Raw genomic sequence first — 25,453 nt, forward strand, 5'->3', positions numbered from 1 at the left:
CTAAATCTCAAAATATTTTATATGTGATTTTTCATATGATTTTTATCAACTTTTATTACTTTATAAATGAAGATTGTGTGAGTCAGACAGTTTAGGTGACTTGTCTAAAGTCAAGGAGCTAATAAAAATTAGAATCAGGACTTGAATTTGGGGCTTCTAACTCTAGAATCCTTATTTTCTTTACTATCACAGTATATTAATCCAAAATCTGAATCCTCTGAGTATTTCAAGACCAATGGCATATTTTTTCAAGGCTACCTTTTATTAAGTTAATAAAATTTCAGTTCTCTTTACTCTTTCTCTTCTGTAGACCCTCAATATCTTAATAGTCTTTCCCAAAAAACACTCATGGATGTCCTGGAGGTGTCAGGAATGGGATTGAACATATGTAGTCTTACTTAGGTAAAGTAACATGGCAAATATGTCCTGTACATAGACAGTGTACTTCTGTTGCAACCTGCAATTGAGCCAATGGTTCTGTATATGGTATTGCACCTTTTTCTTTAAACAATTCCTCCCACTAAATTACCTTTTTTCTTACTTTATGTTTTACGTATGGTATAACAGTTAAGATTTGATTTGGAAAGAATGGAATAAATGATATCAAGTTTTTGTTTAGTTTTCAAAAGTTTCTGTCCATTTTTATTCCCAGTGGCCCTGGTAATCAACCTGATTGGGCTTAACAGTTTTGATAACTAAGAAAATAAATAAAAATTTTGTAAATAAAGACTATCATTTATGGGCTGCCCATATTTACTAAATGCCTCAAAATTATTATTTCATTTTCCTTTCATATCAGTCCAAAGAGGTATATTCTACTATAATCCTCATAAGAGAAACTGAGGTTTTTAAACAACTTGGATAGGATACATTGCTAGTAAAGATACATTGCTGTCTGTATCTTTTAAATTATTTACAAAATAGTCACATTTGGGCTCTACTCTCAACCCCTGTAACTCCTATATGCACAGTTGTAGCTTCCTCTCTAGCTTTCCAGACCTTTCTACCCAGCAGTTCATTAAGCCACCTGAATCGAAGTTTTAAATAGTCTTGGGGAAAAATAAAAAATACTACTCCAGAGCTGTGCTTTTTAGGTTGCCTTTAGCATTTAACCTATTTAGGACAGAGAACTATATGAAATGACCTTGTGAAGTTAATTTCCATTTCTTAAAGTGATCACCAAGATGTCTATAACATCTATGGCCATATTTCAAGATTAATTTCTGCCTTCAGAATTCAGAGAACATTTTCACCTAGCTCTTTCTTAAAACTAAGTAATGAGTCATATTCCCTAGTTAATATCAAAATATATAAGGAACTCTTGCAACTCATTACCATAAAAAACAAAAAGCCAAATTAAAAATAGGCAATAACCTGAGTAGACATTAGTCAAAGTAGACAAATGGCCAACAGGTATATGAAAAGGTGGTTAGTGTCACTAATCAGCAGGGAAATACATTCTGTTAGAATGCCTGTTTTTAGAAAGATAAACAATAACAAGGAATGGTGTAGTTGCAGAGAAAAGGGAACTCTTTTACTGTTGTTTGATATATAAATTGATATAACCATGATGAAAAACAGTAAGGAAATTCATGCAAAATTAAATATAGAACTATTCCATGATCCAGCAATCTTAATTCTGAGTACATATCCAAACAAGATGAAATCAGTTTCTCAAAGAGATATCTGCACCCCCATGTTCATTGCAGCATTATTTACTAACAAAGATGTGAAGACAACTTAAGTGTCCATTGACTGATGAATGGTTAAAAAAAATGTGATTTAGATATATATAAATTTTATATGTAAAATTTAAAATGTCAAATTCATAGAATAGTGGTTACTGGGGCCTAGGGGAGGGAGGCTCTGGGGAGATGTTGGTCAAGGGGTACAAAGTTTTAGTTTTGCAAATAAATAAGTGTGGTAGGTCTAATGTGCAACAATGAGACTATAATTAGTATTGTATTGCATACTTATAATTTGCTAAAGAATACATTTTATGTGTTTTTATCACAAAGAAAAGATAACTGTGAGGTGATAGTTATGTTAATTAGCTGATTTTGGTAAATGTATCACAATATATCAGATCAGATCAATATATCAGATCTTATCAGATCAATAATTTGTTCACCTTAAGTATGCACTATTTTATCATCAGCTATAACTGAGTACATCCTAGCTGGTTTGAAATGGAAATTATGAAGCTAGGGAGGTGAGACTAGGTAGATATCATCATGTGCGATTTTTGCCCCCTCTGACAAAAATTTTTAAAAGAAAACTTTATGGTAAGAACATTTGAGATTTACCTTCTTACCAAATTCTTAAATGTGGAATGATACCACACTTTGACTTGTAGTGATATGTGGTCATTTTCAGTGCTAGTCCCTTTTATTTTAATAAAAACTTCTGCCAAGTCAGATTTTCACACATCCTATTGTAGTACGGTTGTCTTTTGAATCACAGAGTGGAAAGTGTTCCTTGTGTTGGCTAAATTTCATTTTTCAGATATTAGTCTGTAATACCATTCTGTTGTTCTTATTTTCAGTAAAATAACTCCCAGATTTATGTCACTTTACAGTTTCACAAGCTTCCCTTCTAAGTCGTTATTCAAATCACTAGTGAATCTGCAGCAGAACAGGGCCTGACAACATTATGTAACACAATGAAGACTGCCATTTTGTTTACCACTGATGTCCTTGTGGCCCAATAATCAAATCATGTATAAATATGTTTGCTCTCTACTTCCTTCCCATTCATGTTTCTTAATTTGGCTGGTAAGATAATTATGAGAGTCTTTGTCAGATACTAGCTGAAATGAAAAAGTATTCAAATGAGGCTTTTTAAAAATAATAATGCTTCAAATTGAAATTGTACCCTATTAAAGTTTGCATTTCAGAAGAAGGTGGGTTAAAGAATAAATTAAACTTATATATTCTTCATGATAATTATGGAGGAACTTATTCAAATTTTAAAGTTCAACCACTATTTACTCCATTTATAAATATGCAAATTTACTCCATTTATAAATATGTATAGACTACATAAATTTATTACTTTCATTTAATTTTATCTTCTATCAAGAGTAACATAGTGTCAGAAACTAAAGAAATAGAATTTTATAGATGTTGTTAGGCATGGATTGTCATTATTACTACTGCTCTTTTATAAATGCCATGTTTATCAAGGAAAGTAACCAGAGTTAATATTATTGATATTATCCACATTTACAAATTGTTATTTACAACTATGCTTGGTGATTTATTCTCCTTTATACGTTACTTGTAAAGAAAGAAAATTAACTTTAAGACATGAGCATTCTTACACATTTACATTTAGGTCCTTAAGTGCCACCATTTCTTCCCTGATCAAGAGTTAAGTAGCACTCGGCTCTTTTAGACATATTGATGCATTGGTACATGTGTATAACCATCCACAAATTCTGAAAGCTAAGACCAGTATTTTTTTCATTTCATTGAACCTTGTAATAGAAAACAATAGAAATGTTTAAGAATTTAAAATACTTTATTATTCACTGTTGTCAATAAAACTCTTATCTTTTGATGATAGGTGTCTGACCAGGAAGGAATTGAATATCATTAAGTTTTTTGCAATGAAATATAAAGTATGTGGCAGGTTTTAGCCACTTATTCTTGACATAATGTCTTTAAGGGAAGAAGAACATTACATTTCAGTTAAATTATTAGCTTGTTTTTTTTCTCAGTGATTAAATAGGTAGTAGCTTCTCTATCAATATCTCATGATTATGGTGAGATCCAAACATGTACACTTACTTTGAAAAATAGCAACCATTATAGAAAAATACTGCTATTTTTAAGGCATGCACATTCTGATCAGTTAATTCCTTTTCTTTTTCTCTTTAACCTTTTGTGTAGCATTTTCTATAAGTATAATAAGCCATTGTTTATTCCAAGTAAAATACCAAATTTTTGTTTGAAATTTTATTAGTAGGTTTTACTTTTTGTTGTCTGTTGAGCTGCTCAATTTTAGGTTATAAAGTGTTCATTTAATAAAATATAAAAATAATAGCAGCTCTAAGAGTTGCTCTTAACACCATCAGTGTTGGGTGGCAATATATATCTGAAATTTGTGGGCTTTAAAAAGTTTTAACCTCCTGAATTTCTTATTTGAATCTTTTATATGCCATTAATCTTCTTTTAATTTGCTATAATTTTTGAAGTCCTGTAGTTAAAACACTTGACTGGCACATTTTTTGTTTCACAGTCTTTATGGATTAACACAATTTTTAAAATTTAACTAATGTTTGAATAGTGATCCTAAGTCCTAGATGGGAATGTGTGAGAGAACTGTAGGGATGAGGAACATGGAGGACCACCTGCTGGAGGCCGTAAGGATATTGAGCCCATGATGAGAGCAGAGAGGACCAGGAGGGGACCAGGAACTGCAGGGCCAAGAAGTCAACAGCAGGGAGTTCCAAGATGCACGTTGGCTTTAGCAGAATTTAAATTTGGAATAAAGTGGGAGGAAAGATGCTGGATAAGAGAAGAAGTGACTGATTTGGTGCCAGCTGAGAGAGTTTCAGTTGAATAATGGAGAAAGCATTGGATATAAAAATTGCAAGAAAAGGTATAAGGGAATTAAGTGGTGTATTGTGATGAAGGAGAGGCAGAAGTGGGGTATAGCTATCTAATGGAGGGATATAAGGGCAAGTCTGGATAGAAGCCCAGAAAAGTATCTTAGTGAAAAGATAGCTGAACATGTTCATGCAAGTTGATATGAAACATCTCTAAAGAACTGGCATTTATAAAAATTCCATGTAAGATGTAGTATCCTCGTAGAATTTCCTAATATTCCTAATAGAATCTCCCAATATATTAAAAGTTTATTATCTTAACATAACCTTGGATTTCTCTATTATAGTCACATTAAGAACATGTCTATTATCTCAGGAATGGTAACAAGCTGTCATGGTCTTTTTCAAAGAAATCTCTCCAGGTCTCTGAAAAACAACAACATTTATTGGTGAATCAACTAGTTATTGCCTAAAACAGAAGTTTGTTTGATTGGACCAAGATGACACTTTTGCACTTTTTGTTGCTGGACCCTAATTTTGATCCTAAACAGAAATTTATATTTTAAATTCTTTACAGTTTACCCTACAATCTTGCTCTCATTTTAGCTTCTCTGCTTGTGCCTGTCCTTTATATATTTTTCCCTCCAGGCAACCAACTTTTAATTGCCTTCTCCCAACATTTTTTTGCAGATTTTACCTTTTCTTTTCCCTTAAAGTGCTTGCTCCAAGCCAGCTTTAAAGCCTGTGTCTGGGGTCAGGGATCCTTGCATCCTTTCATTGCTTACTTAGACCTCATCCTTCAAGATATATCCCTTAGCACCATCCCAGTCTTATTTGCAAAGGATTAAGGCATGTTTGGTATATTTCCTCAACAAGGTAGGAACCTGAGGATGAGTCCTACAAAAGAATGGGAGGACACACAGACAGTATGTCAGCAGGCTTCTTCAGTGTAAGCAACATCGCACATAACTTGGAGGTTACCTCACAGGCTCTGGGGTCAGATGATCTTAATTTAAATCCCTGTTTCACCACTTGTTAGCTTGCCATCTTGGACAAGTTCCTCAGCCTCTATGCACCTCAATTTTCTTATACAGAAAGTAGAGATTCAAATAATCCCTACCCCACAGAGTTGTTGAGTTGTGACTGAGCTTGCTTAGCCCTGCTTATCCTGCACCAGTAGTAGGGAAGCAGCTTTGCCTGGTGGGTAGGGAATTGGGGTAGGCATCACAGTCACTCTTTTCAAATGTAAGGCTGGATTCATTTGTGGCTTTAGGCAAGTCACTCCAGATTCTAATCTAATTGTGTCTCTTTAATCACAATTTAGCCCTCCAGTGTATTATGGGATTAAACCAGAAGTACTTTGAATGTGCTCTGATAACAGGTGTTTCGTGACAGAGTCATAAATATTACCATCTTAGCCATAGAAACACTTAAAGAGAAAGGAAAAACAAGAAGCTATTTTCTACCAATGAGGAAATATGCCAATATTCCTGCGTAAGTATCTTTATTCAGAACATCACACTAAATGTTAGTAGTTTTTAGGTACATTTACCATTGAAAATGTCAAGTACAGAGTTTATTCCACTTTGAGGAAATAGTGGCAATATGTACATTGGCTGCCAAAAGTAATAATTAATTACAAGTTAGTAATCAATATGGGAGATATATATATATATATATGAGTTTCCAGAAATGCAAAGCATTTGGACATGAAACATTGTTATGACCTAATCACTTTAAAAGTCAGCAAATTGTATTTCTAATAAATGAGACAAGACCATAACTTTGTATTTTTCACTTACCTTAGGCGATAGCACAGACTTCTCAAAGAAAGTTTAATTTTAAAGCACTTTGGATTTTTCACTGTTATATTTTAATTCTCAGGGGAAAGTAGATTATTACAAAATAAATTTTATGCAACAATTCTAAGAAAAGGTAGAAATATCTGGTAATGAATAGACTATACAGTATCTTATTTCTGAAATTCTTGGCATAATAGTATTCATAGTAGTGCTTGTATTATGCAGAAAAAGCTTAGAACCTATTTCTTAAATTTTCCTTAAAAGCAAGGAAACCTTTATTTGAATAACTGTAGATACATTTGGAGTCCATTTAACATTTTTAACATGTTCAGCTCAAACATAGACATATTTGTATGTTTTATATCTATGTATTTTCATTGTGCTTTTTAAATTCATAGCACTACACAACTATACAAAGATTACATACTGTGTTGTCATTTGTGGGTCAAAAATCACTAAACAGTACATACCTTGACCACTAGCAACCACTGATATTTGTATTAATGAAGTCAGAAATGTTAACACTGTATCTTTAGGACAGTGAAAAAAAAACACCTAAAAGTGTATGTAATGCCTCGACTGCACATAAAATTCAATAATATAGATACACATAACTTATATGATAATTTACTCAATAATGCTATCTTAGAAAAGTAAAAGTATAAAATATAATGAAAAGAACAAGATCATTGAGAAAACACCTACATTTTTTGGATCCTGAAAGCCGTCATTCAAGCTCCCCATTTACCAAATGCTTTCTACAATGTCCCAGATCATTTGCAGAAGCATTTTAATAGCATTGTGCTCTTATTCCATCCAGTTTATGTTTATTTTCTAAAGGATTTGGGTTTTTTTTTAAATGAAAGTAAACTAAAATCTTTATTTTGAGGGGAAAAGATGGTAATTACTTAATGTAGCTATCAATTGAGAGTAGGAAAAAAAGAGCAGTGAAAATACCCACATGGAGAGAAACAACTGTTTGAACAAAAACTTTTTCTCCAAGAGAGTGGAGAACCCATTAATTTAATCAAAAAATGTTTCTATTTTACGTGAGGTACTGTGGAAGTTGACTTAGGTCAGATAACCCTAAAAATAGAATCTAAGAGGATTCCTGTGCAGGTGATTTTCAGAAGAAACCTGTGAGCGAGTAAAGGAGGCAAAATAAAGGAACAGGATCAATTCAGGCAAAAATGTGGCTTCAAAAATCTAGTCTTACCCTGATCCCACAAGGCACTGTGAAGCACCACAGAATTCATGCTTGAGACAAGGGCCCAGGCTTTGATACCCACTAACCACACTGGGTAGAAAGCAGGGCAGTAACTTCCCAGCTGTCTCCAGATAAGGCAGCTTCTGTGACTAGCAAAAACCTCTGGAAAAGAGTGCAGGTAGGAGCATTAGCAGTCAATACCCAGGAAGTCGGGCATCAGCCAAGCCTGATCTAGAGGTGGAATCTTCACCAGAGTTGGAATAAAACAGCATCCTTGGCATTACCAAAGCAGAGTCCTTGATGGATTTTGAACAGAAGTAAACATGTAATGAAAATCCTAATAATATTAACCTTACCATGTGATGGACAGGGAGACAGAGACAATGTGTGTGTGTGTGTGTGTGTCTTTGTTTTATATTGAAGTATAGATGCCAGAACTATTCTTTTGGTTTAATGAATAAGTAATAAAAAGGCTAAACTCAGGACATGTTAGTAAAAACAAAGTGAAATGACCAGAGGTGACAAACATAAGAAGAGAGACTAAGTAGAGAAGAGGCAATGCATTTTTGTATTAAATGTAAATACTGAAGTATCAAATCTGAACTGATGATAGTGTCTTTAACCAAAGTAGAAAACACTGGAGGAAAACATTCTTTTGAAAAGATAACTCCATTTGAAGTCTATCATATTAGAACTACTGTAAATAGAAAAGCACTAGTCCCTTAAAACCGGGCTGAGAGCCTGAGGAAAAGGACAGAGTAATATTAAGAAGTCATCAGTTTATGGGTAATAGTTGAAGCCACCTGAATGGTTAGGATTACAATGGAAAAGACTGTAGAAGGAAAAGAAATAAGGACAGATCCTTAAAATTAGGGTAAGCCTATAGAAGAGAAACAGTAGGTGGGTGACTGAGAAAGCTAAAAGAATAGAGGAACAGGCTTACCCTAATTTTAAGGATTAGCCATAAACTATTATCCATAAACTCATGACTTCCATATATATATACTCGTAGCAGGAATTTAGAAAACCTAAATAAGGGACCAGGAAAAGACTAATTATAATAAAGTAAAAATCAAGATCAATAAGCAACTATAAACCAGAGACACACTGGGGGCGGGGGCCAGGGGGCAGGGAAGAGGAGGGATTAGGGTCAAAATAAGGTGGGGGTGGGAATTGTATGGGGAATATAACCAAGATGAAAATGCATACATTGTGCAAAAATGAAAAAGATGTAAAAAAATATAAAATAAAATAAAAAAATTAAGTGGTACTTTAAGCAACTGTAAAAAAAAAATAAAAATAGACAAATCTGTAGCCAGGCTTACAAAGGAAAAAATGGGGGGGTGGGGTGTCTCTTAGTGGCACAAGGGGTTAAGTGTCAGCACTATGAAATAATCCACAGCTGCTATAGCCTGAGTTCAATGCCTGGCCAGGGAGGTGGCCCACATGGCACAGTAGACCTCTCCTGTCTGGCCCGCTGCTCCCCTCAGCAGTAGTTCAGTAAATCTGTCTGTTCTGCTACCCACTCTGTTTCTGGTGAATCCTCTCACTCCCTTGCACCTCTGGCCTGTACCCCAGTTCTTGTATGCATAAATAAATAAATCTTTAAACAAAGATTGTTATAACTTAAAAAAGAAAATAAAAAAGGGAGAAAGCACAAATAAATAGGAGCACACACACACAATAAAAAGAATAGAGGAAAGAATTAGAGAAAAGTTTTGAAAGGGAGGTATGGTCTGTTGCTTGGAAATGCTTCAGAGATATCAGGAAGGAGAGGTGTGAATGAAAAGCTATTGGTGATCTTGTAAGCGTGCCTGTGCTGTACATGGGCAGACATGTAGTGTGTCTCTGGTTTATAGTTGCTTGTTGATTTTTATTTTTACTTTATTGAGAAAGTTGGGGGATTATGGACTATTTTTAGAAGTCTTAAGTTATACAAGAGAGCTTAAGACCACATTTGAACAGGTCCACAAAAAAGATTTAGTTTTGTTGTTGTTGTTTTTGAATACATTTGCAAACTGAGACAAGGAAATCAATGAAAAGGAAGAAACTGATTTGGTAAGCAGCAGGAAATAACAATAAATAATCCAGAAGCAAACATGGATCAGCACTTCTACAATAAGGACACTTTAGAGAGAGAAGAGGCATGGGAAGTCAATTTAGAGACAAAGTAGGAATTAAGGTACTGTGCATATTCATCTCACACATTTTCAAAGTAGATAGGATTTTCCGAACCTTTACCTGTTTATAATGAGCTCTGGGCTGGAGACTGTCCATAGTCTTCAAGCCTGTCAAGTTTGTAGCTACTACTTTCTTTCTTCATGAACAGCAAGCCCAATTCAAACAAGTAAAAGCAGAGAGGATTATAGAAGAAGCCAAACTGTAAAAAAAAAAAAAAAAAAAAAAAAAGGTGTAGCGAGTAGGGCATTGAGAGAAGAAACAGTTACTGTGATTTCAGAGTTTTCTAGATAATTGTAGCAGCTGGTGAAAATGTAGGCATTTAGTTTTACCTCTTCTATGTCTCCTTTCCTTTGTAAATTACCAGTAGTTTCGTAGAGAGTATATCTTTTATCAGCTGTTTTTTCTGAATACATTTATTTTGTTTTATAAATCCATTTGGCTAGAATACAATCCATACTTCTTGGAAAACTTTGTGATGTCAGAGTAAAATATTGCCAAAATTAAATTGTTCTTATCCTTATTGACTTTTGCAATTTTCACTTTTTAGATCTCTGTAGATGTTCTATAAACTGTCATTTTTTTTCAAATGATATAAATTTCTGAAACATGCTAATTTAAATGTAATTCCCAAGCTAGGAGATATCAAGGAACTCGTTTACCACAGAAGTCGTCCTGTCTGTGCCTTTTTATCAATAAGTCCTTGTGGTTATAGATATCAGTCTTTGTATGCTGTACTGCTACCTTTCTATGAGCTTAAAACATTTTTCATTGGGAGATAATGGAAATGAATATGGTGTATTTCTTTGCAGTTGTTGCCATAGAGATAAAAAAATCCCTTTCAAAGTAAAATGAGAGTGATATTAAAATTACTAATTCAAAATAAGTTTTGCTTCTAATTTAATATTGAAATGGTGCATATTCCTTTTTTATTTTGTCAAAATTGCATGAGTTGAGTATGTCTAATGTACTTTTATTAGATAATTCATAGCATAAGAAAAGCTGAAGCAAAAATGATATAGGTGAATTCCCCACAGCATTTAGTGAGATGAGGCTTTCATTTTTAATCTTTTATTTTTAATACTTAAAATGTACCTAATTATCTCTCTCATGCACCACATCCATACTCCTTCTTTATATCTTACTATTCAATTTCAAATCTAATTATCTATAATGATTTTCTTTAACACAAACATTTTATTTGTTTTCTTTTTCTGTCACATCATTTTCAACAACTAGACACATTTTCAGCAACAACAGAATTACTAAAATAAACAAATCTGAAACATTCTCAGATCTTATTATTGTTCATATTTTTAAAGTCTTATAAACTTTCCTTGAAAAATCAAATTATAATACTCTTGGAAAATATTCTGTGACTTAGAATTATCTTAATAAATTAACTTGAGTTTGGTTCTGTTGCAAAAGTGTCAGCATCATCACTTTCTAGACACATTGAAATTAACCAATATGTGACTGATGATTAAGTAGGCAGGTGAAAGCCCACCAATAGAACAAGATTATCATGTGTGCAACTACATCCCTGCTAGAACTTTATGATAGAGAAAAGGGAAGAAAAGAAAAAAAAAAAAAAAAACAAGGTCAGAGGAAAAAGATACTACTTTATTTTTATTTTTCTCATTTCTAAACCTGTGTTTGCTTTCTTTTGAAACATAGACTATTGACTACCTGGTTAAAAGGATTTAAAAGGAAGTAGAATTGAGAGTCTTATCCCCATAAAAGACATAGAATTTAATAAACTTCTTTGTAGTACAATGCTACTTAAGTATGTGAACAAAGTGTTACCACACTGTCATAAGAACAGAAATTGAAAATATTTGGAAACTTTTATAGCAATTTAATATTATTGTGTAAACTAAACATGTAGTTATTTAGGTCATTCAGTAGAAGAGACAATAAATTAGTTGGTATCTTTTAAACCTGCATGGGGAGTCATTAGGGTAGCTACTTACAAGTCACAAATGAACAACAGGCCACAGCACAACGTGAATTTTTTTAATAGTTTCTCCACTGTACTCCACAAAGATCTGAGAAAATATAATCATTTATTTTTAGAAATCATTGTTGTTAATTATTTTGATTTTTAATCAAGTTAGTGAAGTAAAATTTATATTATTTCATTTAACCATAACTAATGACAGAACATGTTTCCCAGGATTTTGCTTTTTATATGTGGTTTTAGTAAAAATAAAGTAACTAGTGGCTGTGAAAATGATTGCCAAAGAATGAAGACTAAAAATATCATTATATATTTGACTATGCTAAATTAATTTTTCTTTGAAAGATAGCTTAAATTAAACCAACATTTATAGGGTAGATTGCTGCAACTAGCTACTGATGAAAGATTAAAAATGAATTTTGATAATACAGTATTATTTACTCCATTTTTACAAAAATTATAAAAAAAATTCTTCTGAGTTTACTGGAGCCAGGTTGAAATCTCTTATTCCATTCTCTTCAACACAACTCAAACTGCTTTCTATATTAAATGTCATTAAAACAAAACAACAAAACACTATAAAGTCTCCACCCTACAGGCAATGTGATCCATCTAGCTTAAGTCAGACATTAATAAGCAAGAAGGAAGTCCATTTTTTATATTAAACACTTTAAAATGCTAACATAATAGGGTTTAGTTGTTCAAAGACTAATATATAGGCACTTCATATGAGGAGTCATTTTTTTTTACCCTGTAACCTTTTGTTTCACTGTAATTGCAAAATGACGAAAAGTTTCAAGTGTAATATTGGATATTATCAGCACATGCCCACTTTCATATGTACAGTTTACCAATTTTTCTTTTTCTTCTGTTATTTTTTATTATATTTGTTGAAGGATAATTTTATGTCTTTTGAATCCAATAGTAAACATTGTAATTTATACTTTGTCTTTATTTTTCTGCAAGTAATTCAGTTTTATTAGATCTCATAAAAGTGTTGGTCCACAACAAATTAGAAATTTTTAAAACTATACACCACAGTTAGAGGAGTATTGATTTAGTGAGTTACATTGACTATAAACTAAGACTATAATAAGACAAACTTTACCACTAATTAAGCTTTTAAAAATTAAGCTTTTAAAAATACTCTAATTAAGCTTTTAAAAATACTCTACCTTATATTAATTAAGAGAAATAAGTGTTTAACTAGTTCTACCGTAAGAACTTTGCTGTGAAAATAGGCAGTGCATTCTCAGCTATGTAATATACACTAGCAGGACTGAGAAGTAGACAGCCTTACTCTATATAAAGTAAAGGTGATAGTATTAATGTCTGCTCAGATTTAACCCTGGCTACATAAATCACTTCTTCTGTAATCTATATGCAGGGCAAGATAACCAATCTAGCATTCTAAGAGGAAGGAGCATTTCCATCTCTCATTCTTGGTGTTCTCCTTGGGAAGAAAATAAATGGAACTTACTGGGTAAAGTGCAAATAGCAATCTGACTTACCTTTTTAAGATTTGCGTTCCATTTTACACAGAGTATTTAAACACCCTAGACCTTAGCAAAAGGGAAATTATGTGATAGATTCAGGTGTATAGACAGGCAAACAAGATACAGTTAAAAGTATCCAGATTAAGCGTCAGTGAAGATAACTCACTTTTGGACCTGACTTAGGCTCAAGCTGACTGGTATTTTTTTGTAAGATGTGCATCCCTACTTTTGTCATGGTTAATGCTGATTTAGTCACAAAACTGAAAAATGTGGTCCATCTCATCAGTTGTGGTGCAGCATTATAACCATAATAATATATTGCTGTATTATAACAATAAAAATAAAATGTACAGTAATATTTTTTTTATTATCCTGGTTACTCACAACATCTTTCCATGTTAAGGATTATTATTTCCACTTAGATGATGACACTGAGGTTTAAAGTTAAAGTGACCTCGACTTTCCTGGTGGCGCAGGTGGTTTAGCGCAGCGCTGTGAAGCTGTCCACAGCCTCTGCAGCACGGGTTCAATTCCCAGCTGGCCAGGGAGAGTCCCACATGGCGAGGCAGACCTCTCCTGTCTCACCCGCTGCTCCCCTCAGCAGTGTATTTCAGTAGATCTGCCTGTTCTGCTCCCCACTGTCTCTGGTGAATCCTCTCACCCTCCCACACATCTGGCCTGTACCCCGGTTCTTATATGCATGAATAAACAAATCTTTAAAAAATAAATAAATAAATAAATAAAGTTAAAGTGGCCAGTTCTGGGTCACAGGGCAAGAAAGTGGTAGAATCAAGTCTAACCAAATCTTGTCAATATTCTAGGCCCACAGTAGACATATTTTTCAAACTGTGACACAATCCATTAGCAGGTCAAATATCAACTTAGTGGGTCACAATCAATTTTTTAAAGAATTAGACTAATACAATAGGAATATACAAAATAGTTTAATCACTGTAGAGGAAAAATGATGACCTCAGCGACTACTCCTGATGCTGGTACAGCAGCTCCTCTGCCTATTTGTCTCTGTACAACTCCCTCTGCCAGGGGTTACCTTCATTCATTTTTCTACTCAGCCCTTGAAATTTCCTTCCTTCACTGCCCTACATACAGAATGTGAACATAAATGCTAAATGGTATGTGGAGGTGCTCGTCCCTGCTATGCAGAAACACAAAGGTTTCTGGGAGAACCAGTGTTGGTGCTGGTAGCCAGAGGAACCCACAAACCTTGCCAACAGAAGAGGACCATTTATCATTTGATAGGTTCACACCTAGTTCTTTAAACATTTTATTAGTAAAGTGTTAGCTTCTACATTACTTCAGCAACACAAACCCTGAAAAATTACAGGTTCTGGAGTCATGCAGAACCTGGGGTGGGTGAGCTTCAGTTCTGTGACCCAAGTAAGATGACTCAGCTTCTCTGAGCCTCAGTTTCTTCACTAATGCAACAGAAATTATCATGATACCTGGCCCAAAGTGATAATAAGAAATGTAGAAATAAATGTAAAGTTGCCAGTACATAGCAGGTGCTGAATGACTGCTAATTATCATCTCTTATACTTACAATATTAATTTCCAAATGTTTGAGCATGATAAAATCCTCTAGCACTAAGATCATGGAAAAGGTTTTGTTGTTTTTTTTTTTTTTAAGACTCCCAGAGACTGTATGGATTTGTCACCTAGCACAGTTGCCCTGAAGAAGTGTGACCAGTGAACAGATGTTTGGGGGCTGAAATTTAGCCTGTGGCCTCCTAACCAACTGTGTGACCAAGTGTCAGGCTGCAGCCACTAGGCAGGATGCCTTTTTCTCATTAACACAAAAGTACCTTATCAGCTAATTGGTGACCCCATCTCACATATCCTCAGAATCAATCAACATTATTCGGTGGGGCTTGGAAATGACATTTGGTGGGCTCTTTCATTTAATAAAGTGCTATGAATAAACTTTTACTGTAATTGGTTCTCCCAGAAATCTTTGTACTTCTGCTAGAAGTATTATAGAGCAATTTTGAGAGGTTCTCCTTTGACATCATATAGATGCTTGTAAAATCCAGCAGCACTTCAGAACTAAACTATTTATAACATAGGTTGACAAAGTATTTTTTGAAATGTTTTATGGCCTGCAAATGTTTCCTAAGGATTCTTCATTCTTTCTCCTCCCATTCCTTGATGTTATGAAATATGCCAGAGGCTTTTTTAAGGTCACCATATATCTAACTTATTGAAAACATATACTCTATTTCAAAGCTGTGAAAATCCGATACTTGAATCACTATACCCTGATTTAATTTCAGCCTGCTCAGTTTACATTGTAAACCTCATTTAAAAATAATTGCCATTGTTTTGCAATTAGAAAGACCACTAATATGTTATATAGCTGGAAGTCTTATATCTAATTTTCAGTTTTAAAATTCAGCTGGAAAAGTTGAATTATTAGAAGTGAGTTGTGATATTTCAACACTTACCATATGTTGATAACTGAATGACATTTCATAGAATAAAGTTCTATGAAACTCACAGAATCTAAAAATAAATAATTGAGATTTTGCCTCATAATAAATACATTTGCACTTTTTATATTTCTGTAATTTGCTACTTTGGAAAATTTTAATTTGTAAATGTTATCTACCCACAAAAAAAAGTTATGGTTGATCATAATATAGGCCATTAATAGCAGTTAAAAGTATTGACTTACACACACACACACACACACATTTCCAGCAAAGATAGATCTTAAAAACATAATAAAGAGCACAAAAAACTTTATTAAGGGTACATATATGCAAAAGATAATTTTATAATTTTCAAAACACTCAAAATAGGTATTTTAAAAATTTTTTAATGAACAAATGAACCAGAAAAATGACATCAAACTCTTGAGAGTAGTTATACTTTAAAAGAGATGATGGGATGGGCCTCCCTGGTGGCGCAGCGGTTGAGCGCTGGGTTGCGAAGCTGCCCGCAGTCTCTGCAGCGCCGGTTCGATCCCCGGCTGCTCCCCGGCCACCGGAGGAGGGTCCCACATGGCGCGCAGACCTCTCCTGCCGCCCACTGCTCCCCTCAGCAGTGTACTTCGGTCCTTCTGCCTGCTCTGCTCCCCGCTCTGGTGAATTCTCTCACCCTCCCGCGCTTCTGACTGTACCCAGTGCTTGTATAAATAATAAATAAATAAATCTTTAAAAAAAAAAAAAAAAAAAAAGAGATGATGGGAACTAGATCAAAAAGAACTTCCATGTATTTTATTTATTTTTTAAAATGCTTGAGGAAAATACTGTTAATTATTATCAGTAGTTAATTTTGTGGAAAATAAACATGTGTTAATAACTCTTTTTGAAAATCTACTTTTAAAAAAATTTTCAGCATAATTTCTAAGTATTTACAAAGGTTTTGTCTTCTTTACAACATTAACAAGATTAGCAACAAAATATCAGACTCTTAACTTCCAAGACATAATTAATCTCAGTTTTGATGTTGAAACTACTCTAAAATTATAGTACTGAATGAGATCAAATCATTTTCCTCAATAGTGCAAGATCCTCATTATTTAATACCTTTTCAAAAATTTACACTTAATTCCATTTTTACATTTGCCAAGCACTGTGGTAGACACTGAGGATAGAGCAGTGAAAATAAACTGGTAGCTAGCAAACCATCACCCTCAGGCCAAACCTGGCCTGCCACATTTCTGAAAATAAAGTTTTATTGGCACTCGTATGCTCTTTTCCTTTCGTTTTGTCTATGACTCCTGTACAACAGAGTTGGGTATTGTGACTGAGTGATATCATACTCAGCCTACATGTGTTCTGTCCTTCAATTGGACTTAAATCTTCTTTCTTTAATAAGAGTTCTCCATATACTTATTGGGTAAAAATACATTACTATATGTAAGGAAAACATGGTAATATAACTACTTACAGACTTTTTCACCAATTGTTGGTTTCTCAGCCATGATCCAAAATGAAGACTTTTTCCTTTCACATAGCCTCTCAGAGTTCCCATTTGCAAAGTTATTCTGACCTTTGTTTATCTATTACTTTAGGGCATCTTTGTATCTTTGATTCTACATTTGAAAAAATGTGCAAGCTATATCATTACATCCTAGTAAGGACTCGTAAGTTATGGTTGATAATAATATAAAAGAATTACATTTGCACATTTTTATGTAGTAGTTTAAATATCCATTTTTTTCCCCTAGTAGGTCTTTCACTTGAGCTAGGCCAAGCAACTGACATATTGCTCATTAATCATACATATTAACTGGAGTGGTTAAAGCTTTAAAATCCAACTTACCATTCTGTCCACAGAGACCAGTTCTTGTTTTCTAAATGTGATGACATATGCTTCAGACACTGCTAATTAGGTCTTTCCCTTGAAAATTCATCCTGACATGTTTCAAGAACATTTTTTCCCCTTGAGTATAAGTTCATTAAATTATTAATATCCTTGTATAAGTCTTGTAGGATTACTTACACAATGCAGCTTTCTCTATTTTAAAACCATAGTTCATATAAAAGGTACAATAAATCTCACTTCCTTATATACCTTTGTTCTAGTCAAAAACAAAGAATGGAGTAAATATTGGAGAATAATAGCTATTATATTTAGAAACATAACATGTTAATGGAAAATAAAAAATATTTTGTCCATGTAAATGGAAATGTGTACTAAGGTTCCCCAGAGAAACATAATCAGCAAGGTGTGTATACCTAGGGAGATTTATTTTAAGAAATAGGCAGACAGCTTTCTTTGCCTACGTTTGCCTCCCATTCCAATGACCCCACCAACCGCCCCCACCAAAGACTGAAGAGAGTTATTGAAAGGTAGCAAGTGGTCAGTTTGGGCAGGAACTTAATTCTTACCTTTCCTCCACAGAACTCATGAGCTTACCTATAATCAATTGAACAAGTCAATTTAATTAGCTATCTCGCCTCTTCTACTTTGAAGGCAAAATCCAAATCTTAACTAACTTAATTTATTTTCCCCTAGCACAGTATGTAAAACACAGCAAATTTTTGCTGCATAAATTTATTCCTCTTTTTGATAGGATTTGATTCTGTAGTCACCATTTAAAATATCCAAATCCAATGTAACCCATTACATTCACCTTGATTAATTGAGAATTATGTACTGAAAATATTCAGTTTCAAAATTGGATGACCTTTATCATTTCATCTTATGGATCCTCTGGAACTTTCTTCATTTACCAGGCAGTTATTGAATAACTGTAAAATGTATTCCTATGAATATTTTTGATGTTAGTCAATACAGCCCTTCACATTGAAAACACAATTTCAAAATTCCACCCCTTCAGGAGTCATATCATCCTTTAAAGTAGGCAACTCAAAAATATAGTCTCTATAACTTTACCTTAATTGATCAAAATATAAAATGTCATTAATTATTTCTTTCTTTCAGTGCTGAAAAGTACAGCTATTTGTTCCTGTTTCACTGGCCCTGATTTTTACCTGTGTGAAGTTTGTTGAGGAACCCCACTATCCATTTATGTGCATTATGTCCCTCTCCATGCTGCTTCTCTCTACTCTAAATCTAAAAATATAAAAGTTCCCTTAATAAAAGTGAAAGATGAAATTTCACATTCATGACCATTATGAAAGTCTTGAGGATATGGAAGCCCGGTGGCACCATTCTCAGACAAGGCGGGCAGTGTGTAATGCCTGACTCCTCATCTTAATCTGGGAGCACGCCTGCTGTGAACTTCCAAATATGGAGGGAAGAACATTTCACAGTGCACTTCCACCATCCATCCTCTTAATGTGGCACAAAGATATTAAAATATATCACAGCATGTTCAGGAAATCATTTGGCCACGCCCTAGTGCTGCCACACCCAGGAAACCAAGACAAATCATGTGGTTGGCAGATATTGGCAGTGGAAGACATAGAAAGCAGAGTCAGGAATCTGGACTGAGAGAGTTGGTGGTTTGGCAAGACAAGCAGGAGACCAGACAAATGGAAATGAAAGGCTATGGTGGCATGTTGACAGGCCTGCAGAAGTCAGGGTAGATTCTGAGGTGAGGACAAGCAGAAATCAAGAGAGCAGGTGAGAACTAGGAAGATCCAAATTCCAAAGGGCAAAAGTAACAAGCAAATGGGACTGTTTAAAAACCTGGCTTGTTGGTGAGAAAACAAGAGAACAATTATAGCAACAAAGTAACCTATATTATAAATGATCAGGATATCCACCAAGGAAACCTTAATCCTGAGGATTATGGGTTTTAGGATCAGAAACACTTGGGTTTAAATTTTGGCCCCACCAAGTAGCATGAGAGTGATTTGGAGCTAGATGTTTAACCTCTCTCCCTGTAAAATGTGAGCAGTGCCACCCTCACACAGGAGCTTTGAAAGGAGAAAATAACTAATGTAAGTTAGTGGCTGGCACGCAATGCTTGGACCATAGTAAGCACTTGCTTTTTAATAATCGCTGGTCATGGACCTTTCCTGTGTTTCCTGGCACAGCATGGACAGCTCAGGGCCCATGAGGAGAAGCTGAGTCAGAAAGGGGTCAGGAGTCAGACCTTGCCTATGCTTATTGCCATGACTCAATGAATAACACATAACTTAATAGGAAACTAAATAGTGACAGTAGACACTGCCACCACCAACCAGACTGTTTGACCCAACCTGATGTTTAAATGAAGTGTTATCATTTATTCAATTATAGCTGATAAGATTTAGATAATAATGTCACTACTTATAACTTCTTTTGGAAAACTGCATTTGTTATAGGTAGAATCCATTCAAGCAAAAGAAGGAAAGGAATGGAGATATAGGGAAATTGTTGAATGATTTAGAATTTTAACGGTTCCCTAGTTTGGTTATACAGCCGGTTATACTTTTTAATGAATTCACAGTACATATTTTAGGTTAATGAGGAAGGTAATACTGATGTATTCATCTTTTCTTAGATCTAAACCTATTTTGAATTGTTCATGCTGAATTACAACCTCCTCCCATGTCCTTACAAGAGCTACTTGTCTGATCCCTGAAATAATAAGAACTTTATGACTAGCATTGTTACTGTCATAGATGTATTTTTAAATATCTGTTAAGAAATAAGACACACTCAGGATATTTTGCATTACTCACATAAGTATTCTATTCCCATTTTTTTGACATGTCGTTGATTTCAAAATGTGGCAATTTTTTACACCAGTCATAAATCTTATTTCTATTTGCAATGTAAGGAAGAAAACTAAACTTCCCAGATAGTCTGTAATGTTTTCCTGTGTAATTAACACCTCCTTCACAGTTGTGGGTGCCAGTCAATCCCTGTCTCCTCTTTCTTGACATTTCCTTGATACCTTCTTCAGGCTGAACTGATGGCTAAGTGTGTGCTAAATACACACATGGGAACAGGGAAATATTTGAGAGGAGCTGCATTAGCAAGACCTGACAATTTAGAGAGACTACTTACACACATGTCTTCTGGGGCTTTGGAGTCTGCATAACATCCTTTATTTAAGTCCAATTACTGCAATAACCTTGTCTTCATCATCTTCATGCTGTAATACAGCAAAAGCCATCTGTCAGATAAGTACCAGTAGTCCATTATTTACATTCTTGCCTTCATAATGCTTGGGCCAAGTGTTTGTAAATCAAGTAGCTAATTTAAGATCTACGTGCTCTCATACTGAAACTCATCCTGGAAGCATTAGTTATTTTTACAGTTGAAAATTTGTGGAAGTCATTTATTTAAATCATCTAGGCATCATTTTTCCCCTGACATCCAGTATTTGACTTTCCCCTTTGACTTTTTTTTTTTCCTCACTGTGGCCATCTACACAGCAATTAAAGATAAGTAAAGCCATTAGATAATTCAAATAAAGTGCTTTGGTGCTGGGTGTGGTATGGTAACATACATCTGAAGAAACATGAAGCTGATCACTAAATCATACACAATATTGTAAAGCAGTGCTACCTCAATAAGAAAAATTAAAAATCATTTGATTATAGAAATCTCATTTCATTTCTGAAATTTTTATTGAAGAGTAACATACATTACATAAAATGTATCAGAAGGTCATAGCTGATTTTTCACAAATTGAACACACCAGTGTAACCAAGAAACAGAATATCAGTATCACGAATCCCATAAACCCCTCTCATGCCACTCCCCACCCACTCCCACACTGGTAATCTGTTCTAACCTCCAACCCCATGGATTACTGTTACCTGTATCTATTCCTTATTTAAACTTAGCAACATTGTGTTTATAAGATTTATCTATATTATTACAAGTAGTTGCATCCCATTCATTTCCATTGCTATGTAGTATTCCATTATATAAATAAGCTACATTGTTTTTCCTATTTCTACTCTTACTATATACATTTTGTTATTTTACCTGAAAAAACTTCCATATGCATAGTTAAGAGCTGGTTATACTTTTTAATGAATTCACAGTACATATTTTAGAAGGTTTTCTTCATGTATTATCAAACTTTTTTTTCCTTTATTTTTTTCCCAATGATGTTTATTGAGGTGAAGTTGCTTTGTATCACTGTATTTGTTTTAGGGTTTATGGATTCAAACCTCTACAAATTTATGTTTGCATACCATGCCTATCACCAAAGTCCCAGGAATCCTTTACCATGCTCCACTAGACCCCTTCCACCCCTATTCCTACCCTTCTACTCTCCCCTTCTAATTGCCTTGGTTTTGCAAACAGATATCAAGGGTTTGTTATTGGTTTGGTTTTGTCTCACCCTTTGTTTTTGTTTCTCTGTATTCCACATATGAGTGACATTATTCAGTATTTTTCCCCTGGACTTTCCCCTGACTTAGTTCGCTTAACATTATCCTCTCCATTTCTAGCCATGTTGTCACAGATGGCAAGAATTCATCCTTTATTAATAGCTGAATAGTATTCAGGTGTGTGTGTGTGTGTGTGTGTGTGTGTGTGTGTGTGTACCACCTTTTTTTGATCCACTCCTCTGTCCTTGGACACTTAGTTTCCATAACTTATCTGTTGTAAGTAGGGCTTCAGTGAACATAGGAAAATTCAAATTAGTGTTTTTGCATTCTTCTTGTAGATACCTAAGAGTAGAATTGCTGGTCATGTGGTAGATGTATTTTTAATATCTTGAGAAACCTCTGTACTGTTTTTGATAGCAACTTGGCCAATCTGTATTTCCACCAACAGTGTGTGAGGATTCCTTTTTCTCCACACCCTCACCAACACTTGTTTCTGATCTTTTTATGTAGGCCATTCTCACAGGTGTAAGGTGGTACTTCATGCTGGTTTTGATTTTTATTTCCTGATGATAAGTGATGATGAACATTTTTTTCATGTGTCTATAGACTGTCTGGTCTGGAGAAATGTTTGTTTGGCTCTTCTGCCCATTTTTTTAAGTAGGTTAACTTTGTTCTTTTTGTTGAGTTGCATGAATTCTTTATATATTTTAGGCATCCACCCTTTATCAGATGCTTGATATGCAAATATGCGAATATTTTATTTCATTCAGTACAGTAGGCTTTTTGTTTTACTGATAGTTTCTTTTTCCATACAGAAGCTTTTTAGTTCAATGTAATCCCATTTGTTTATATTTGTTTTTGCTTCTCTTTCCTTGGAGATGAAACCCCAAGACATCTCTGAAGCCAGTGTTGTAGAATGTTTTGCCTATTTTTTTCTTCAAAATATTTTGTAATTTCATGTCAATCCATATTGAGTTAATTTTTGTATAATATGTGAGATGGTAATTTAATTTCATTCTTTTGCTTGTGGATGTCCAGTTTACCCAATACCATTTGTTGAAAAGATTCTCTTTTCTCCAATATATAGTTTTAGCTCCTTTGCTGTAAATGAATTTTTCATAGTTGTGCAGATTTATGTCTGTGTTCTCAATTCTATTCCATTAGTCTGTTTGTCAAATATTTTTAAATGAGAAAAATGGAGAATAGAGGATGAGATAAAGAAAAATAGAGATAGAGGATGCTGGAAGAGCAGAGAGAAAAGGAGCTAACATTTATTATTACCACCATGTATTAGACATTATGAAACATCTTATTTTCTTTAATTTGGCTAAAAATAATATAACATGAAATTTAACATCTTAACCATTCTTAAATGTAAAATTCAGTATATTCACATTGCATTTTCTGTCTTGTAAATCTGAAACTCTTATCTATTAACTTACCCCATCCCCTGGTAGATAGCACTTTATTTTTGTTTCTATGAGTCTGACTACTCTTAGTACCTCATATAATGGAACCAACGGCATTTATCTTATAGTGATTTGTTTCTATATTTATTTCAGTTAGAACAGTATTGTCAAAGTTCACCCTTGTTGTAGCATATAACAATATTTCCTTACTTTTTAAAAACAAATAATCATCCACTGTAGGCATACACTGCATTTTCTTTATCCATTTATCTGTAGATGAACATTTGGTTTGGTTTCATTTCTTGGACATTCTGAATCATACTATTGTGAACATTGGTGTGCAAACAGGTTTTAGAAACTGTTTTCAATTCTTTAGGATAAATAACCAGAGTGAGATTTCTGGATCATATCGTAGCTCTGTTTTCCATTTTTTGATGCACCTCCATAGTGTTTTTCGTAGTAGTTACATCACTTGAAATCCCACCAACAGTGTACCAGTTTCTCTTTATCCTTACCAATACTTACTTTCTGTTTTTTCAAAGTAGCCATCCTAACAGGTGTGTGTTGTAGTAATTTTACATGTGATCTCTTTTTTGTAATCCTTAGCAAACCTGTTGCAAAGTGTAAGTACTAACTTTACAGCAGTGAAATTTTAACATACAAAATTTCCATAAAATAAAAAAGCAGAACCAGAAGTAGGGATGGGGGGAAAGGGATAGGGAGTAAATGAGGGAGAGAGCCCAAATTTCTATGGTAGAGGAATATAGATACTCTGGTGGTGAGTTTGGTATGGTGACATACATTTGAAGAGGTGTGAACTGATATCCCTAAAGCATATATAGTGTTAGTGAATACAAATAATAAAAAGTTAAAGACCAAAAAGCAGAGAGAGAGAGAGAGAGCAAGCACAGGTTTTCCATTCTGGGTGCTGCTGAACTTGACAACAAAGCTTTTTATTCTCTGTTTGAAATAATCACAAAATCAGTTGAACTCTTTTGTCCTAAGGTACAAGAGTCACAAGTTATTAGGGGCCAATCAGAGCTGCATGACTTTAAACATGAATTTGAGGTTTCGAGCAGTGTTTCTCAAGTGTGATCCCCTGGCTAGTAACATCAGCGTTACTGGGAACTTGTTGGAAATGCAGATTCTCCTATCTTGAGATCTACTGAATCAGAAGCTCTGGAAGCTCTGGAAGCAGTCTGCTTTAACTAGATCATGATGTTGCTTATGCACATCAGGTTTCAACACCACTGACATATATCAGACCTACCCTCCAATAACCTTTACATTATTGCCAAATAGGATACTAATGTATGTCGAGCATTTTGAGGATTCCAGAGCAATCCAATATGGTAAACCTGTGTTTCATGTTTACACTCTAGTTTTCAGGAAAGGTTGAATTATAATTATGATGGATGGTAGTTCTCTATCCATTTGGAGGGTCAGTAGATTTGAATTTATCAGAGTTGCTTGTGGAAAAAAATGGCCGCCAGCAAACAGCCATCCTATCCAGGAAGATCACTCCCAACTCAGCATTCATCTGTTAACTACCAAGATTTTCATCCCACCCGCAACCAAGTACCTGATTTTGGCCTCACTTTTCAGTGGGTCTAGAGTGAGCCCTGTACTGACTGGAGACAGACATGGAAACAAACATGCAATAACCATTCCTCCCACTGCTATCGCAAGGACACTCCTTGGACCTGCCATCAAAAGCTCCAGTTCTAGTCCATGGCCCCCGGTGTCCTCAGAGCCTTGCAAGGAAACAGACAGATTATAACTCACAGATTATACTTTCATCTGAAAAATGAAAGAATCTGATTGTAATCTTAGCATTAGAATTATGGTTAAAACTGTTGTCTTAGCCATCATTACTACTAAAAAAGCATTCCCCAAGTTATCCTGGATTAATATGATATAGCCTGCCAAAAACATAGGCAGGCTTTTGCCTTTCCATCATGCTATCAAGTGAAAAGCTCCTTTGGTGGAACACAAGACTTAGTCTATATTCAGTGCAGCTGGGGACTTTGGGAGGGGGGGAAGTAGACAAAAGAGTTCATTCCTAGGGCTCCTTAGAGAGAAGACAGATGTTTTTGATTGGACTTGAGCTGTTTTATTGATAGAAACCATGACTCCTA

The 25,453-nt window shown here is 34.5% G+C and overlaps 1 protein-coding gene across 1 annotated transcript in view; it reads left to right on the forward strand.

Moving 5' to 3' along the window:
- LOC119251459 (collagen alpha-1(XIX) chain) overlaps nt 1-25,453 on the forward strand; it is a 268,629-nt gene that overhangs the window by 168,165 nt on the left and 75,011 nt on the right. The window lies entirely within an intron of this gene.

The sequence above is a fragment of the Talpa occidentalis genome, unplaced genomic scaffold, assembly GCF_014898055.3.
Source record: "Talpa occidentalis isolate TD23 unplaced genomic scaffold, MPIMG_talOcc4v2.1 talOcc4.2, whole genome shotgun sequence".
Taxonomy (NCBI): Eukaryota; Metazoa; Chordata; class Mammalia; order Eulipotyphla; family Talpidae; genus Talpa; species Talpa occidentalis.